The following is a 7,626-nucleotide window of genomic DNA, read 5'->3' on the forward strand; positions in this document are numbered from 1 at the left end:
TTGCATGAAAGGCTGTTGAATTTTTTCAAAGGCCTTTTCTTCATCTATTGAGATAATTATGTGGTTTTTGTCTTTGGTTCTGTTTATATGCTGGATTATGTTTATTGATTTGCATATGTTGAACCAACCTTGCATCCCAGGGATGAAGCCCACTTGATCATGGTGGATAAGCTTTTTGGTGTGCTGCTAGATTCAGTTTGCCAGTATTTTATTGAGGATTTTTGCATCGATGTTCATCATGGATATTGGTCTGAAATTCTCTTTTTTTGTTGTTGTGTCTTTGCCAGACTTTGCTATAAGGATGATGTTGGCCTCATAAAATGAGTTAGGGAGGATTCCCTCACTTTCTATTCATTGGAATAATTTCAGAAGGAATGGTACCAGCTCCTCCTTGCACCTCTGGTAGAATTCGGTTGTGAATCCGTCTGTTCCTGGACTTTTCTTGGTTGGTAGGCTATTAATTTTGACTCAATTTCAGAGCCTGTTATTGGTCTATTCAGGGATTCAACTTCTTCTTGGGTTAGTCTTGGGAGAATATCTTTATATTTTAAAGATAAAAAAAGAAAAACAAGATTCACCCTTCAAATAAGTTAGTCTCTCTATATAATCCATTATTAATAGTTTTTATGCTCTTAAAATGTAAAACATTTAGAAACTTTTGAATTCTAGAAATTTTCACCAGTTAATCTAGTAGGCCTTAACATATTCTAAATTCTCTTTCGAGAATCACATTAATGTTTTCAGTCCATCAGTCCAATATGGATGGAGCAACTCTTTCTTTTTCTTCTTCTTTGTTGGTTCATCCTTGGAGCTGCTATCTATGTTGGTGCTGCTGCTACTGGAAGAGCTGGAATCTGAGTCTGAATCAGAGGAGGAGGAGGAGGTTATGGAGGAGACTGAGGATGAGGAACCAGAAGAGCTTTCATCAGTGCCACTGTCCTCTGACGAGGATGAGGTAGACGTTTCTTCACTCTGTAATGAAGAAGCACTAGTTGAACCGTCACTGCTACTGCTACTGGAACTGATTACCCTTTTAGACCTTTTTTTCTTGGTCTTTCTTTCTACATTGGTTGCTTCAATGCCAATAACATGAAGGGGAAGAAAGCTCCTTCATTATGATAATAATCTGTTTTTTTTTTTTTTTTTTTTAGAAAGTTTTATTTAGTTCTACTGTCCTTGAGGGCCTATGTACATAATTTCTTTTTCAGGTGCATTCATAAGCCCAGTGTCCAAATTCCAAGCATTTCTGACATCTTACATGTTGCTTATTTGCTTTATTATGCTTGTCTCTGGGCTATGAGCTGATGCATGGAGTCACCACCTTAGCAAAAAAAAAAAAAAAAAATTTAATAATGCTTTGCTGTCAACTCAGAACTTTTAACCTTTACTTCAATCTTAAGGAGGAGATTTTCTGGTAAAATGTCAAGATTTCAGTTGAAAATTTAGAAGAGAATCACCCTAGATATAAAAGCATCCAGAAACAGAAAAGCCACATAAAATCTGGAACCTCAATCTAGGACTATATTAAAATGATGGATGCATATTCTAAGTGTGTCTGAGGAAATAATATCACAAAAGTCTCTAAGTTCTTTATACATAATGTCCATCATCCATATAACAGGCCCAGATGACTTAAGCAAAATAAAATAGAAGGAAAATAAAAACAGTATCACAGATGATACCTATATCAGAGTGAGAAGACATAAATGTGAAAATAACTATCATTGATTAATAAAATCAGTAAAAATAATAATAAAGGAGTATTTTCCCTACAGTACTAGAGTCTATAAAAAAGTCAAAATGGGAATAGACTTCTGGAAAGGTGTTGAACATCATTAATCATTAGAAAAATGCAAATGACTGAAACGGTAGAGTTCCCTTATTCCCCTTGCAGGGCATACAACAGGTGTGTGGCTTGCTTCTTTGGTGCCCTACTGCTCAAACCCCTATGGAGAGCATGCAGGTGGACAGGTGCAGAGGCCATGGAGACTGTTTCTGGGCTCTGGCCCCATGGCAGCATCTAGGACTACCGATGCCCACTTTTAGCTATGCTGTCTGCAGATGGCTTGTGTTAATCAGCTCAATAGACCTTCTGCCTTATTTCAAGGACAGGGGGCCAGTGTGACAGCCTGAGTTTTTGCCCAGAGTACTAGAAGAATCAGATCACAAGTGGGCCCGAAGGTTGAGTCAAAGTTTTATTGAGTGGTGGAGGTGGGTCTCAGTGAGATGGATGGGGAGCCGGAAAGGGGTAGGGAGTGGGAAAGTAGTCTCCCCCTGGAGTCAGGATGCCCAGTTGCCAGACTCTTCTCCAACCACCACCAGCCAAACTCCCCCTTGGCGTCCACATCATTTCACCATCCCTGATCTGCTGATGTCTGCTGGTGTCTGCCAATATGTTCCTCTTGACATCCAGCCACTTGTGTCTGTGTCTGCTTAAGGTCTCAGGTTCATGTGAGCACAGGATTGGGGTGTGGTGGCCAGATTGATGTTGGAAAATGTAATATTTTGGCATGAAAACAGGAATGCCTGTTCTCATTTAGGTACATGGGCACAGGCCCAAGGGTGAAGCCCTTGCCAGTGGCCCTGGCATGAGATTAATAGTTCTTTTGAGTCTTCTTTTTGATTTATTCAAGAATTCTGATGATGAGGTAGAAAGGGAGTGTCAACCAGATTCACAGCAATAGCACATAGGATATCTAAAGTGTAATTTAAATGGTCAAAGACCATTACTAATCTATAAAATACAGTAGAGATGGTTGTACATGAAAAATGCCAATTCAAATTTTGCTAGATTTTGTTTATACTTCCTAATGCATAACTTCAGGAACCTCTATAAAGCTGTTGTTGTTCCAAGTATATTTAGAAGTTCTCATAAACTTCTCTCAAAGGATTAGACATAATTTTGTTCTACCAGGATGAAAACACTAGTTATACAGAATTCAACCGAACAGCCTGCAGTGGCAGAGGGATTGAGGAATTCTCAAAAAAAAAAAAAAAAAAAAAAAAAAACAAATGCTCAAGCTGCTGCATGTAGTAATAATAATAATATCAATAATCAGTAATAATAGCTACAACAATATAATAGCAATAGCAAGAAGAAGGAGGAGAAGGAAAGAGGGGAGAAGGAAATAGAAATGCATCTTCTGTGTGAGGCATTCTGCTAAGCCTTTACATTCATTATCTCTTGTTATTCTATATTATAAACTTATAGGAGGATAAATATTCACCTTTGTTGTTAACGGATCAAAACTGGAGACTTAGGAACATTTAGTTATTTGCTTGGGGTCCTACATGTAGTCAGTTTCAGACTTGACATTTGAACTGATGCTTATTTGCTATCACAACCCACTTATTTTGAACAGTTTTCCTTATTTTGTATCATGTACAATGAATAACTTCCTGAAGTGTAGCTGTTTATTCATGCAGTTTTAATACCAATATTCATAGAGTTTTAGGGATAATAACTTTTTATGGCATGAAAACTACTACTGCTCTAACAATTAGTTTTCATCTGAAGCTACTTTTTAAACCATTTTTGTAAGTTCTACAAACTGTTGAGACCTCGTGACTCATAACAGAGAGAGTCGATGTTTCTCTAATATTCTCTCTTTCATTATCATGCTATTAGAATCATTGATTTAAGTTAGTTTCCTGGGAAGCAGATAGGAAGATGGAATTATTCATGCAAAAATATTGAGGGGAAGAGCCTGTGAAGAATAAAGTGGAGAGAGATCATAGAATGCTGAGAGAGGCTTCAATTGGGGATTCCGTATGACATTTAGGAAATGAGAAAGGGAGGGAAGGAAGAGCTTCAGAGTGCAATTCAGCAGTAAGAAAAACCTACCAGCATGATGAAAGATGTCTGTTAGAGGCCAGGTGCTGTGGCTCATGCTTGTAATCCCAGCACTTGGGAACGCCAACGCAGGTGGATTACTTGCGGCCAGAAGTTCAAGACCAGCTTGGCCAACATGGTGAAACCCTGTCTTTACTAGAAATACAAAAAAAAAAAAAAAAAAAAAAAAAAAAAAACTAGGTATGGTGGCACACACCTGTAATCCGAACTACTCAGGAGGCTGAGGCAGGAGAATTGCTTGAACTCAGGAGGTGGAGGTTGGAGTGAGCCGAAATCTCACTACTGCCCTCCAGCCTGGGTGACAGGGTGAGATGCCATCTCGAAAACAAACAAACAACAACAACAACAAGACGTCTGATAGAGAAATTGGCAGGAATGCTGTGCAGGAACGACTGCCTACAGTTGGTTTAAGTATCCAGTTGTCTGTGAATCTAGGTAAGCTTATACATTACTGAGATTAAGCTAATGAGATATGTTGTGAAATGATGTGCTCAATACTTATCCTTACCCTTTAACTTCCTCCTCCATTTTTACCTTGTACCACATTTACAGTAGCAAGCCATCTTGAGTGATGCTTGGGAGAGTGAATAAAGAGGATAGAAAGAGTCAGAGTCCCTGGATAACTTCCAGAAGTGTCATCACACCATCCCAGTTAGAGGCAAAAAAGAAATGTCTAAACTCATTTTTAAATGTTATTACAGGACTCTTTACACACACAGCTGTATTTCAAATTTAACTGATAAACCTAATCATATTTAGAGATGAATTATAATTTTGCTGAGGCAGCAATGCTTAGGGTAGACCAGAAAAAGAGATTTTTTAAAAGGAAGTTAGTCTGTACAAAAATACTGTGACAGTGCAAACATGTTTTAACATTGGCCCTGATGTTGCTCTTTTAATGGAAAGAAAAAGAAAGTTAAATACTTTGTCAAAATAAAACCAATAGGATTTGCTGACATGATGAAAGAGAAGGAAAATTAATGAAGGGTCTAAGATCTTGAAATTGTTGATTTGGTGAATGATGATACCATTAAACCAAACAGGAAGTGTGGAGATGGATCAGGACTATTGGGAAGAAAATGATGAGTTTCGTTTTTGTTAAATTAGATTGAATTGCTGACGAAACATTTAAACTTGGTTGCCCCATGTAAGGGGAAGATTGAATCTGCTCAGCAAGTGAAACAGATTCTTTATGAGCATAATATCTTTTCCTCTAAAACTTTCCTAAACCATTAGAGAAAGTTGTGCATATAAAATAAAGTCGTAATGTAGTATTTAGGCTTCCCATTTGTAATGGATGGTGGTTTTTTGTTTGTTTTGTTTCTGTTTTACATTTACCACATATGGAAAATATCTTTGGGTAGTAAAATGACATTTTGTGTATTCTGTACATTTTCTGGTTTAACTATTATAAATCAAGTGTTAGAGTAAATGCATGACATTCTTTTTTCATATTATGTCTGTATCCAGAGATGCCTAATGCCTTTACACCTTCTTCTCATCTGCTTACATGTTAGAAATGTGGGGAGAATTTTAGGTAAGGCAAAGATTCTATCTTTTCTCTTATTTATTCTGACTTTTAAAATAATCTATTATAAAACTTTTTAAAAATTAAAAATAATTAATTTTCATCAAATATTATGAATGCCTTTGGTTTAAAAGTCAATTTATATTTCATGTTACAAAAATAGCATTTACTCTTTTTTAATCTTGATTTTATATGACAGCTGTGAGATGTGTGATGGTAAATCAGAGTTGTATGATGGTAAATCTCAATATGATTTCAGTTTATATTTATAAATGTAAAATTTTCCATTAGTTAAAAGATGATATTGAGCACCTGTACTCATTATTTAACTTCCTTCATTTTACTTATTGCTATTTTTTAATCTTTGTAGTTTTTACTGTTGTGATTTTTACCCCAGGTGGAATTAAATAGAAGTAGATCCAGCCATATCTTTTGGTGATTGATCTAGGGATTTCCTGACAGCTCAGAACATATTTAGTAATTATGCCATTCAGACCTGAATATTGCATTATCTCAAACTGCCTGGAATGAAAACAATTTATCCAACTTGCTGCAAGAAGTTCAACTTCACCAAAAAGTGATCACTTTTCTTCCTAAATTGCATTATCTATTAGTAAAAGTCCAGGGGCCCTTCATCTACAGTCTTTTTCTATTCTGTTCATTTTTATTATCTTTGGCCATTTGATAGCTGAAGGAGAAGGTAGACAATGTTTTGGGCCGGCGTTGTTTATCTTACTGTCAGTGCAATAGAGATTTAGATTGTGTAACTTGATACAAAAATGCAAGACAAGTTAAACAATAGAATTTCAGAATGTCTTGACCAAAGTTATACCTTTCCTACACAATTAAGTTCTCCAACATACATTTAATTATGAAGGAAAGGCTATGAAAAAAAAAAATACTGCAATCCACAGAAATTAGTTTCCAATCCTATTCTGCTGAATCTTCAATAACCAAATCGACTTTATATATTTCCTTAGATCTTGGTAAAAGACGAAAAAAAACATTACAAATTGACATTGGTTTTCCATTTTAATACTTACATGAGATTAATTTGTGAGGATTTTATTTACATCTCACTGAACAAGTAAAAATAAAATAAATTAGGGCTAAAAAAATATACACATTAGAGGCACATATTATTCTTTGTACTATAGAAGACATTAAATGTTTAAAAGCAAATTCAATTTAAAAAGTTTAAAGAACTTTTGAGAAACTTTATTTTAGTGCTTATCTAGGAATCTAAATAATGTCAATCTTATGTAGGTGAATAAGATTAAGACATAACAAATTTAATATGTTGATACATTTTTATTGACACAATTGCCTTAGATTATAAAAATTAAAGAGATTTCCACAATGTTCTTATATTGTAATGAATTAATTGTTCATTAAATGTTTCCTCTTTAAATTGTCAATAGAAACTTAGTAGCTTTTATTTTTTACATATATATTCTCAAGCCGCCATTTCTATTATAAAATTTGTTTGTGCTTGGGAGTATAATATATGATACAAATAAGAGCGTTCCTTAAGTTTAAAAATAATATGATTAACTCTATAAAAATATATTGACTAGTATCCATTAAAACAGGATATAAATATAAAATGTGATATATATTTCATGAATAATAATGTAGGCATAAAAACAGACATTGCATAATAATATATAATGTTTAATAAATCTTTTTGACTTCATGAATTTCAAATTTTTAAATATTTCTTGTATCTTCTCCTTCAATCATGATTTATCTACAGCACATTTTTATATCCATAATGCCAAGGCACACAGATATCCCCTAGATGCTGCAAAAGGAAAGGAAGTGGATTCTCTACAATAGCCTCCAGAAAGAAATACCAACTTGCTGATACTTTAAGTTTTGTCCAATGAGATCCATGTTAGACTTCTGACTCCCAGAATTGTAGTTTGATAAATGTATGTTGTTCTAAGCACATTTTACAGTAAATTACATTAGTTATATATGATAAAATGGAGACAGTCACTGAAGGGTAAAATAGGAGAAAATTTCAGGCAGAGGAATGAAGCTATAAAGGGCCTCAATATATAAAAAGACTTGAACTGGATCAAATGTTTTCCAAATCTACAACTATTTTAAAATATAAAATTTACTTTTAAAATTTCCAATGACAAAACAAGTTTTTATGAATCTTTTAAGGTTTTTACTCTGAAGACTCCCTGATACTTTATTCTCTTTTAAAGGCCTCATTTACGTTTTTACTCATTTA

At 34.6% G+C, this 7,626-nt stretch overlaps 1 pseudogene; it reads right to left on the reverse strand.

Moving 5' to 3' along the window:
- Positions 1 to 726: 726 nt before the first annotated feature.
- Positions 727 to 1,310, reverse strand: LOC111528899 (annotated as a pseudogene).
- Positions 1,311 to 7,626: the final 6,316 nt, after the last annotated feature.

The sequence above is a fragment of the Piliocolobus tephrosceles genome, chromosome 4 (genome assembly GCF_002776525.5).
Source record: "Piliocolobus tephrosceles isolate RC106 chromosome 4, ASM277652v3, whole genome shotgun sequence".
In the NCBI taxonomy this organism is placed as follows: Eukaryota; Metazoa; Chordata; class Mammalia; order Primates; family Cercopithecidae; genus Piliocolobus; species Piliocolobus tephrosceles.